The following is a 13200-nucleotide window of genomic DNA, read 5'->3' as shown; positions in this document are numbered from 1 at the left end:
ATGAATGCGTGAATGTAGGATTGACATGAAATTCTTAAAGATAAACTAAAATGATCGAAAAATGTGCTGAAATGACTTAAATAAATAAAAAGTAAATGACTTAGAATATCTTTAATGAACTTAAGGATGAATTGAATTACCTTAAGAATGACTTGAATGTTTAAAAATAACTGGAATCCTTAAAAAACAACTTGAATGATCTGAAGAACGACTTGAATGGCTTTGAGACTGGCTGGTTGTAAAGTGGGTGATCAGTTTACAGTAAATTAATACAGAAAAGTGATTCCCTACTTTATATCACAATGTTACAAACATAAGTACAGCATGTAGTAAGAACAGATACTACACTTTGATTTTGGCCAAAAGGCCAAGAAAAGCGGTATTTATTTGCTTCCCCACCGAGTAAATTAGGCACAAGACTCTCGACTTCCGCCCATTATATATATATATATATATATATATATATATATATTTATATATATATATATATATATTTTTTTTTTAATGTGAGGAGGTAAGGGGAAATGGGGACCAACTCCCCGGGGAGTAGGGGAGCTGGATAGTGACAATTGGTATGAAGGGTTGCCGGTATTTATTTGCTTCCCAAATGAGCAAATCAGGCACACGACCGTTTTTTAATGTGGAGAGAGAGAGAGAGGGAGGGAGGGGAGGGAAAAGGGGACCAGCTCCCGATGGGTCGGAAATGGGAGCTGGATAGTGACAATTGGTATGAAGGGTTGCCCCTACATTGACCAAGGTCTTATACGTGGGGTTGCCCCCACATATGGTATTTGCTTGCAGTATATGCCAGAATAGATAATACACTGTGATCTTGGCCCAAAGGCCAAGAAAAACTTAAAAAGTTAAGATCAGCATCTATTAACAAATGGCCAAGCACAAAAGTGTTACAGACAGACCGGCAGACCGACACACCGACCGATAGACCGACTGACCGACGGACCGACAGAGTGACTTATAGAGTCGCTTGCACGCGACTAAAAATTGTGCAACGCAAAAATAAGAAAGGAAGATGTATTACATTTAAGGAATGTAGTTTATAAGAGTTGATATATACAATAGAAGAGAGATAGATAGATAGATAGATAGAGAGATAGATAGATAGAGATAGATAGATAAATATATATATAGAGAGAGGGATAGAGAGATAGATAGATAGACAGAGATAGATAGATAGATAGATAGAGAGAGAGAGAGAGAGAGAGAGAGAGAGAGAGAGAGAGAGAGAGAGAGAGAAAAGAGCAAACTGATAGTCTTCCAACGTGACAGCCATTCCTCTTCCGTGGCCGCCACACATACAAACTAACCCCTACAAATAAACGTTTTTCTCTTTGTCTATGGGCAAAAGCTTAATTGTAAATAAACTTATATGTTGATAAATTCGTCTCCCTATTGATTTCAAGAATAACGACAGTAGAATTGCCAGGTGTATGTATAATTTAGCGAACATTTGAAAAGTGCAAGTTAGAAAATTGTATATATATTAAATAACGCAACGATTCAACTTAAACTGCTCTTATACGAATAAGCAAATTATGTATATAAATTAGTATGTTTACCTTAAGTTATTTTAAGCGATTTCTTATCCAACTGATAATGGCTGATTCAGTAACGTTTCAGGCTAAAGTGATATACGTTTCGGTTTTAGCTAATGGCATCCAAGTCAGTTTTTGGTTTTACTTTAAAAATCGCGACTATATATTGTGTGCAGTCAGCACCAACCCTATTCAGGGTGTAACCGGCTTCCTCCGAAGGAGGAAGTTTCATGGGAGTATGAAATTGACAAGCGGTCCTCAGTCGCATGTATACCCCCGTTAGGGGAGATGACGACGTTACGTTTTTGCAACTTTTTGCAGGGAGGTGTCGACGTCCTCCTACATACAGCGCCTTGACTTCCCATATTGGTCACCCATTTTAGTAATGACCAGGCTCAACGTTGCTTAACTTCGGTGATCTGACGGGAACCGGTGTGTCAACGTGATTATGCCGTATGACTATATATTGGTATAATATAATCCAAAATAATATACAAAATAATATACTATATATTGGGTAGAATATAATACAAAATAATCAATAGAGAATTGACTCTATAATAATAATAATAAATGCGAAATTTGAATGAATTAAAATATCATATTTAAGCGTATTTTTTTTACAGGGGAGGGGTCACCACTTATCAAGGTCCAGAGGTCACTTGAGGATAAAGGTTAATGGGTATACATTAGTCATTGTGATTTAAGCGTAGTAAACATTAGTGGGAATTTTATGACTTGGATTACTTAGGGGGCGGTTCAGTAAGAACTTGTTTACGTTAGACTTGAAGACAACCAGATTGTAGTCAGCTGGAAAGCAAGCAAACGGAATAGAGTTCCACAGGTGAGCAGTTCTAAGAAAGAAGCCTTGTTCATGGAATCTACGTTTAGGTGTAGGCACAGATTAAGAGTGTCGGAAATTGTTGATAGTGGTTCTGGTTAGACGAGTGTTTTTCGTGAAAGTCTGGCGAGGGGGGGGGGAGCATAGATTGAAGTTCAGATGAGCACCTGCCATGAAAATAACGATAAAGTAGGGACATACTCGCTACGTCTCTTCTGTGGGAAAGAGGTAGCAGGAAAAAGTAAAGGGCATCCCCCACTAGCTAGGCCTATTTTTGAACTTTGTCAAGACAGGATAAACTGCTTCTAACAGCCCCTGCCCAGATGTGGCAACAGTACTCCATCGTCGGCCGAACCTGGCTTTTATATACGTAGAGAATTGCATCAGGAGTGAGATGTCTATTTTATTTTATGACCGGGCAACGCTGGGCGTTCCCCCTGCTAGTATAATATAAACAACATATCTTTTTTTTTTATAATGTAATGCTATGCATTACAGGAGAATAATGAGAAATGATCTATTTCCACGGATAACTGAAGGCAATTTCAGAACATGTCTATTCTACCATATCTCATCGTGTTACAGCGTACCCACAGTTCCAATCAGTTTACAATCTGCACAACTTTTGTATACAACCGCCACCTTCATATAAATTCTGACTTGAAAAGACTGGAATTAGATTGGATTTACAATAATTTCACGCAACAAAGGAATTCCTAATTATAATTTTTCTTTTGGATAAAAAAAAAAAAGAAATTGGAAAATCGCATTTCTTGGGCATCTTTGCATCGAACTTGAGAACATATACGGAATTTCGAACTTTACACAATCTGATCATCTTCAAGATAAAATGTAAACAAATAACTGTTTAGCCATCGTTTCAAGTTATCGAACTTTGGTCTTCAAGTTACGTTGAACTTGAACACAACCATATCGTAATCAGCTGAAAAGCAAACCAGCAGAACAGAGTTCTGCAGGCGGTCAGTTGTAGAAAAAAAGCTCTGTTTATTGAATCCACATTTAGGTTCAGGCACCGATAGAGGGTGGGGGAAATTATTGACGAGGATTTTGGTTAGACGAGTATTTTTTTGTGAAAGATTAGCGAGGGGGGCCCAGATTGAAGCTCAGTTGAATACATGTCATGAAAATAACTATAGAGCAGAAACAGGCTCGCAACGTCTCTTCTGTGGAAAAGAAGCTGCAGGAAAGAGGAAAGGACATCGCCTACTAGATTACGAAGTCGGATTTGAACCCTGTCAAGGCATGATAGGAGCTCCGAACAGCTCCTGCTCATCTGTTTGCTTGTTGTTTTTGTTTTACGGCATATCAACCCTTTTCAGGTTATTTAATTCCGAATCCAGTGCTTTTGAAGAATTTGTTTTTAATAGAGTATATTTGGGTTTTTTTTCAAGTCGGTTTCTATTTAATCCATAGTTGGGACCCTAACAGGTACTACCACTCCGGGTCAGAGTGGACCTGGGAGCAATGGCAATTAAGGGGTTGCTCCATACTCCCCAAAGCCCGCAAGCTGGGGCCTCACCATCGGATATGATTTAAAGTTATATCCAGGACCGCCTGCTCAGATGTGGCAAAAGTACTCCATTCTAGGACGTGTTTGGCTCTTATGCAAGTAGAGAATTGCATCGACAGTGAGATATCTATTGGAACGGTAGAATTTGTCATCTCTTTCATATTTTTCAATCCTCTTAAGGTACTGTTTCACACGCCAGCCAACGATCTCATTAACCGTTATCCTCGACCAGCCTTTCACCTTGATAAGTGTAAAACGATAACATAATAAATCCACAAAGAAAAAAACATTTTTTTTCTCTTTTTGGCCAAAGAAGAAATTGGAAAATCAAATTCTTGGGGAATATTTATCTCACATGGATAGTGTTCCATCCGCCATGGTCGGGGAAAAAGTGCCAAATACAAGGGACTTTCCAAAAGTAACACCTTCTATTTTTATTCCGCCCGAATAGATCAGGGAGAGTTTGCGAATCACATTGTTATAATAACTGAACCTATGCATTAATGACATGAAAGTTTCGTCCTTCTGTTGTAGATATTGACGGTACGAGGCTCTAAGAAAGCAACTCCTGTCATGGACGTCCGCAAAAGGAGAGACGCATTATTGAATTCCGATATGCAGAAGAAATTGAACGGATCGACATTTACCGGCGCCTATTGAACGCTCACGAAACCGATTTCTGATGGCCTAAAAAGAAAATTCTCACCTACTCACGCATGTTTTTCTAGAGAGGATTATTTCGTTCGAAATTCATTAAAAGAAAAATGAGTGTGTAAAGCCCGTTTTTTAATTAAAGATAATATATATATATATATATATATATATATATATATATATATATATATATATATATATATATATAACTTGAGTTCCTTCAGCCATAATCGAAACCGAAACGAAAACTTATGATGAATTCTTGATAAAATGATTTATAAAAAAAATAAATTATTAGAGTGCCATCAGTTATAATTGAAACCGAAACCAAAACTTATGAAGAATTCTTGGTAAAATTATTTATGACAAGAAATGGAAGTAAATAACAATTAAACGACCCGGACGTAAGCGTGACACAGAAAATAACACACACGCTATCGCATTAATAATAATAATAAAAACTAATCTGGTTATCATGGCCAATTCTAATGCCACTCACAGAATTAGTGCAGTTCCAACTCTGCAATCACACCGACACTCTCTCCGGTTATCGGAAACGCATCTGTAATAATATTTCTATTTCAACATGGCAATGAATACAGAAACAAAAATGGTCTTATAACTCCTTCATGCATGGAATGGGTTCTTAATTATTGTTGGTTTTAGATAAAAGAAAGAATTTCCTTTTCGAAATTGGAAAATAGGATTCTTTGTCTTAAATTTTTTTTTTTTTAGATCGAATCCTTTGTTTCTCTTGCAATAGATTTTATGGATTGCAAATGTTTGCGGTTGTCCGTTGTTTCCTACCTGTGCGTTTAAGTGTGTGTTTTTTTGTTTTATTTTTTACACATTTGGTGTTAGGATTAAGCAAGAAAAGAACGTGTTTGGATGACATTGCTTCTTGTCTATATACATTGCCTATATGTATATTGTCATGTATCCATATGTATGTCAGGTCATGTCATATGCTACTGGTACCATGTAACCCAGTACTACCTGCCTCATGGTCGGGTCACCGGCGACTAAACTGGTTCCCCCACCAGACTTGTTTGGTGAGGAGAGCGGCTAGTCTCCCTGAAGGATTAAAAACAAGACTTTCCAAAGGGCGAATGAACTCTTTTTCTGGGTCAACGGCCAACTAGCACCGTGTATATTTGTGTGTGTGTATATGTGTATTGGGGTGGAGAGGGCTCCAGTAAGTCGTGGTGAAGGCAACCTTTCTAGGAGAAGCAAATCTCTGATTTAAAAAACCATAAAGCGGAAGACCAGTACCCGCATTAAGCTGGTCTGCAGTTTAATTTGTTGCTGGCTATCTTGCTCTTGCTTGTTGCTGAATCTCAACATTTTGAACCGAAAGAGAGACTTAGCTGTCGTACAAAGCTAAGAATCTGTAACATCATATTTGTATAGATACTCCCTCAGGCATTTGGGCTCATAGATTTTAAATGTCTGAGGGAGTGGCACTCGTCTGACAAGACATTGCAATCATCATATATATTTTGGTGTATATACATTCTCTTTTTTATTGTATTTTACTTTAGTAAGTTTTAAGAGATCAAGGGGCCCCTTCCTGGAGCTAACACTTGATTCCGTTATGATTTAAATTTATATTCGAGGGCTCTTTTAAGAATAGGTAATGTTCCCTTTATGGCTACTATCTGTATTTCATTACAGCTTGGTCTTCCAGGGATTGCTTCTAAATATTTATGAAGATTCTTTTTTATTAAGCCAGTTGCTCCTATCACAACCGGTATAATGTTTATTTCTTTCAGAGACCATGTCTGTGTGCACAGCCATGTCGTTTATAGATCATTTTTTAGGTTTTGATATTTTGTTATCTTTTCGCGTTCAGCTCCGTTAAGGCCGAAATCATTTGGGACTGTGACATCGACAATGAGTGCAGTTCTTTCATGCTTGTTCCATATAACAATATCTGGTTGGATGGCCTTGTCTTTTATGTATCTGCCTGCCTGTATGTCTTTGTCATAGAACACGGTCACATTCGTGTATATATTTACGTGCATATATATATATATATATATATATATATATATATATATATATATATATATATATTCTTGCATATATATATATTCTTGTCTATATAAATTCGTGTGTATATATGTTCTCGTGTATATATATATTCTTGTGTATATATATTCTTATATATATATATTCTCGTGTTTGTGTGTATATATTCTTGTTTATATATATTCTTGTGTATATGTATTCTTGTATATATATATATATATTTTCGTGTATATATATATCCTCGTGTATATATATTCTTGTTTTTATATATATTCTTGTATATATATATATATATATATATATATATATATATATATATATATATATATTTGTCTATATATATTGCCATGGATATATAATCTTGTGTATATAAATTCTTGTGTATATATATATTCTCGTGCATATATATATTTGTGTATGTATTTTCTATATAATTATAACATGACCGTGATCGTCTGTGTTTGTGTGAGCTCGTATGTGTATACAGTCCTGTGTGTATGTGTCACATATATACAGACTATCAGAAGACACACATGCATGTAACGTAGCCGTTACAAACAAAATTCTAGAGAATATTAAAGAACTATACGTCAAAAAGTTGCGATTATTCAAGAAAGTATGTGACCCATTTGTCTTATGTTGAGACAGATTAAGATGTTCGTTTGTTTGTAAAAAATATCAATAAACTGTGATGTATTTCCCAGTTATGAAAATGTATTTAATGTATATACAACTACAAACGAAATTTATATAGACCTTGTATTACATAAACTGTTATAAATCTACTAGCTGACACTCCGACGTTGCCCGGTCGTACAATTTTAATTTATGCGTTATCATTATTATAGAATCAACCCTCTATTTATTATTATTATTATTATTATTATTATTATTATTATTATTATTATTATTATTATTATCATTATCATTATTATTATTATTATTATTATTATTATTATTATTATTATTATTATTATTACGAGGAATAATTTGCCCGATGAGCTAATTCTAAAGAGACAAAAAACAAAAACAAAAACAAAACAAAACAAAACAAAAAAATAAAACAAAACAAAAAAACAAATAAAAAAGACAAAAAACAAAAATAATAATGATAATACCGACCATTAAATTCCGTCTCTGTTTACAACATGACGTCACCTTATATTTAAGCTTGAAGATCTTAAACACAGTCTTTCTTCTCTTATAGATAAAAATAGCACTTTTTACAAAGGAATATTATATATTACACAAAGCGGCATAACATAAAATATTTTCCTGTATTTTTTTTAATCAATAAGAGAAAAAAAACTATAAGATCGGATTTTTTCGTTTTCGATACTTTTCGGATGAACTTCTGTACAAAACAAGTTCTAAATACACTGCCAGACATATAAATTACTTTGTTTCGGAACCTGTGAAGAAAGAACTCACACACACAAATTGACTTTTATAAAATAGTATATATATATATATATATATATATATATATATATATATATATATAGTAATTTATAAAATATATATGCCGATTAAGCTACACTGAATATTCCGCGTTTCATCCACTCTAGGACTCCTCAGGCTTATCTTATTATGGTAAGCCTTAGGAGTCCTAGAGTGGATGAAACGCGGAATATTCAGTGTAGCTTAATCGCCATATATATTTTATAAATTACTAACTAGCTCTACCTACGTATTGAGCACTTTTGAAGTAAATGAAGTAAAGTTTACGCATAAATCTATATTTTCGTATATTAATTTTATGTGAGTAAATTAAGTAGTTATATATATATATATATATATATATATATATATATATACACACAACACCGCTAGATGATAACGATAACACATATTGACACATACAACATTCACAAATATAATTCACGTCTTGGCATTTCCCTTTTCGAAAAAAGAGCATCTTTAATTTCAGGAAAAAGATATCTTTTCCTGGTTTCTCCACCGGCATTTTTTCTTCAAAGAACTGCTCATTATTTATTGTTCCGTTATGAAAATGTATTGAATCTATAAACAACTACAAAAAAACTTTATATGGACCCTGTATGTACTGTTATAAATATACTGTTATAATACTGTTCTGTAATGGACCCTGTTATGAATATTAACACAGAAACTGTTTAAACGTTGTCTTAAGGAGAATAGTTTCCCATCTCCCTGGAAAATTTCATCAGTATGCCCAATTCAGGTGATCGCTCATCCCCCTCTCAGTACAGGCCAATAAGTCTCCTGTGCGTCATGTGTAAGTTGTTGGAATCTGTGTTAAATACAGAAGTAATCAACCATCTCAACAAAAATAACCTTCTTAGTGACACTCAATATGGTTTTCGTTCTGCTAGATCTACAGCAGATGTGCTTACAGTTATATCTCATAGGATTAGCAAATCTCTCGACGGAGGCCACCTTTCTAGGGCAATTGCTCGTGACATATCTAAGGCCTTTGATAGGGTATGGCATAAAGGTTTACTTCATAAGATCTCTAGCTATGGTTTATCTGGTAATGTCTTCTCAATTATTAAATCATTTCTTTCTGATAGGTTCATAAGAGTAGTAGTTGAGGGGCAAACATCAGAAGCTCACAGTATTAATGCCGGTGTCCCTCAGGGGCCCATCCTATGCCTAACTCTTTTCCTGATCTACATTAATGATCTTCCAAATCACATCCTTACATCATTTGTAGACATTTATGCTGACGACACTACCATTTATGGTAGCACATCTAAGACAGTAAACGACCAAGTTCTCTCCAATTCTCTCTCCTCTGATCTTGAGCACGTAGTACAATGGGGAAAGGAGTGGCTGGTTACTTTTAATGCATCTAAAACCAAGCTTCTCTCTTTACATCATCAACATTCTGATCCCCATCTGGCATCAATTGAAATGAATGGCTCTCGTCTTGGGGAGACCTCAAGTTTTGACAAGCTTCTGGGCTTGACCTTTACTCCTGATCTTAAATGGAACACGTACATCAAATCTGTTGCCAAGGCCGCTGGAAAAATGGTGATATCTTTCTATCGATCCGGTAAATATCTCACTGCTGATGCTATTCCCTATCTATATAAGAGCCAGGTACGTCCAAGGATGGTATATTGTTGCCACATCTGGGCAGGAGCTGCTAGAAAGGACTTGTCCTGCCTTGATAGAGTTCAAAATATACTTTGTAGCCTCGTAGGAGATGTCCTTTTCTCTTCCTTGCAACCTCTATCTCACAGAAGAGATGTTGCGAGTTTGTCTCTGATGTATCGTTATTTTCATGGAAGGTGTTACACTGAGCTTCAATCTATGGTCCCCCCTCGCCAAACTTTCACAAGAAACACTCGTCTAGCTGTACACACTATCAATAATTTCCCCCACTCTTTATCTGTGCCTAAACCTAAACGTAGATTCCATGAACAAAGCTTCTTTCTTAGAACTGCACGCCTGTGGAATTGTCTTCCGTTTTCCTGCTTTCCGGCTGACTACAATATGGTTGTGTTCAAGTCTAACGTAAATAAGTTCTTGGTGAGCCGTTCTATATAAGTTATCAAATTTACCAAATTTTCATTACTAATGATTACTATATTGTCCAATGTCTACTGTACACTCTTTAACCCTTATCCTTGAGTGGTCTCTTGGCCTTGATAAGTGGTGATGCCTATGTAAAAAAAAAAGAAAAAAAGAAAGAAAAAATGAACATTAGACAAACGCGTATAAATATACACCCGGCATATAAACACAGCTTTGCAAAGCTTTGATCAAAATCTATTTTTTCTATTTTAGAAAATATCTAAAGTTAAAGGCTACTTTTTGATTGGTTGGTTGGTTTATGTTTTACGGCATATCAAACCTTTTCAGGTTATTTAATGCCGAATCCAGTGATTTTGAAGAAAAGTTTTTGATAGAATATATATATATTTTTTCAAGTCGGTTTCTATTTAACCGATAGTTGGGACCCTAACAGGTACTACCACTCCGGGTCAGAGTGGACCTGGGAGCAATGGCAATTAAGGGGTTGCTCCACACTCCCCAAAGCCAGCAAGCTGGGGCTTCACTATCGGATATAGTTTAAGGTCATTTCCAGGACCGCTACTTTATGGATATGGCTCAAATTTAACGCAAATAATGCGGGTTATTTCGCCCAAATGCCAAGAAACTTATCAGGTTGACAGGAAAATTATTGTGGTTTTGAACTTTGAAATTCAGATGAACATATCTCAGCTCAAACAAAAAGTTATTGGTCACAAGGAACATACTTTTGCGAAGGTAAAGCAAAAATATTTATGTCAGTAACGTAAAAATCTTGCGTTTTGTTTGTGATAAAGTCGCTTAGGTATTTAAGCATTTCTCACGCAGAAAATTGTCGAGATGCTTGGAGAAGTGGTAGTCGGAAGGTGAGAGGTGAGAGTATGGCGGATGAGGCAGAGTTTCGTAGCCCAATTCGATCAACTTCTGCAGGGTTGGTTTAACAACGTGCGGTCGGGCATTGTCGTGGAGGAGAACTGGACATTTTCTGTTGACTAATGCTTGGTGTTGTTGTCGAAGATTCCGAATCATTTCATCCATTTGTTGACAGTACTTCGTCGCCGTAATTGTTTCACCTGCATAGAAAAAACTGCACCGGTCTCATCCATATGCGACCGGTCTCATCCATATGAGACCGGTCGCAAATTGGCAGCATTATTTTCTTTTGGTGAAAACTTGGCTTGAGGAAGTGTCACGGAGCTTCGTCAGCGTCTAACCACTAAGCTGAGCGTCGTCGGTAATCGTAAAGAACCCACTTTTTATCACAACCAGTCGAGAAACGGGTCGTTCTTGTTGCGTAAAATAAGGGAAGATGATACTTCATAACGGCGTTACTTTTGGTTGTCGTTTAATTCATGATACACCTATTTATCAAAGTTTTGTCTTTCCTATCTCTCTCAAGTGGTTAGAAATCGCCGTATACGTTACGTCTAATTCAAAAGTAAGTTCTTGAATAGTTATGCGCAGATTGACTTCGACTAAAGCTCTTAATTGATCGTTCTCAACATCCGATGACCGACCACTACGCTCATCATTTTCAAGACTCATCCCTGCCACGAAATTTCTTAAACCACCATTGTGCTGTGTATTCAGTAGTGCTTTCTGTGCCGAAAGCTTCGTTGATATCGCGAGCTGTTTCAGCAGCTTTTCAACCTAGCTTGAATTTAAATGAGAAAATTGTGCAAATTTGTTTTCATTTTCTATTTAACTTTCTGAAAAACAGACATACTTGTTTTAAAATGATTGTAATTTAAACGATTAGATAAATCGAAAAACACTTTAAAATGATATATAAAGTTAAGGTATTATAACGAAAACTTATTTGAAAATATATCATTTGAAATCAAAATCATGAATTCCACTAGAACTTTCGCGTCAACCTAATACATTCTCGGAATATTTGTTAATTAATATCTAATGCTGACAGTAGAAATTTCGAAAAGATTGAAATTATCTGAATTTTCAGACAGGGTTCTCCTACGCCATTTTGTTGATGCCTATCCACAAAATTAAATTAAGCTAAATATAGCACACATTTGGACAACTTACATTTAGCAGCTGTGTTCCAAAATACATAATTATCGGTTAATTAATTGAATCCTATACAGCCAAATATACAAACATACCTAACCTCGGTACAAGGAACGTTCCAAAAAAAAATACCTCTTAATTTTTATTCTATCCGAATGAGTGAGTGGGGATTGCAAATGGTATTGTTATGATGGCTATTCTAGGATGCGGATAAACTTGACGGGTATATGATGAAAAAATATCATTTAGCATGAAAGGATTGAAAACTATGAAAGAGATGACCAAAGTTAGATCACTTAAAACGATGGTTAAAAAGTTATTTGTTTACATTCTATTTGCATAAGAGCCAAATACGTCCTAGAATGGAGTACCGTTGCCACATCTGAGCAGGCGATCCTGGATATGACCTTAAACTATATCCGATCGTGAGGCCCCAGCTTGCGGACTTTGGGGAGTGTGGAGCCACCCTTCAATTGCCATTGCTCCCAGGCCACTCTGACCCGGAGTCGTAGTACCTGTAAGCGAGCCTGTTTCTGCTCTATGCCATGTATTCGACTGAGCTTCAATCTGTGCCCCCCTGGCTAATCTTTCACAAAAAAAAAAAAAATACTCGTCTAGCCAAAATCCTTTCATGTCATTAATACATACGTTCAGTTATTATAACAATGTGATTTGCAAACTCTCCCTGATCCATTTGGACGGAATAAAAATAGGTGTTACTTTTGGAAAGTCTTTCGTATTTGGCACTTTTTCCCCGACCATGACGGATGGAACACTATCCATGTGAGATAAATATTCCCCAAGAATTTGATTTTCCAATTTCTTCTTTTGCCAAAAAGAGAAAAAAAATATAATTTTTTTTCTTTGTGGATTTATTATGTTATCGTTTTACACTTATCAAGGTGAAAGGCTGGTCGAGGATAACGGTTAATGAGATCGTTGGCTGGCGTGTGAAACAGTACCTTAAGAGGATTGAAAAATATGAAAGAGATGACAAATTCTACCGTTCCAATAGATATATCACTGTCGATGCAATTCTCTAC

The 13200-nt window shown here is 35.8% G+C and overlaps 2 pseudogenes; both read right to left on the bottom strand.

Moving 5' to 3' along the window:
* Positions 1 to 274: 274 nt before the first annotated feature.
* LOC145267319 (U2 spliceosomal RNA) lies at positions 275 to 381 on the bottom strand (annotated as a pseudogene).
* Positions 382 to 1893: 1512 nt separating this feature from the next.
* Positions 1894 to 2012, bottom strand: LOC145267380 (5S ribosomal RNA; annotated as a pseudogene).
* Between the last annotated feature and the right edge of the window lie 11188 nt (positions 2013 to 13200).

Source organism: Euprymna scolopes, chromosome 42, assembly GCF_053919585.1.
Source record: "Euprymna scolopes isolate OS-2025 chromosome 42, ASM5391958v1, whole genome shotgun sequence".
NCBI classification, from domain to species: domain Eukaryota; kingdom Metazoa; phylum Mollusca; class Cephalopoda; order Sepiida; family Sepiolidae; genus Euprymna; species Euprymna scolopes.
This window is presented reverse-complemented; position numbering and strand designations above follow the sequence as displayed.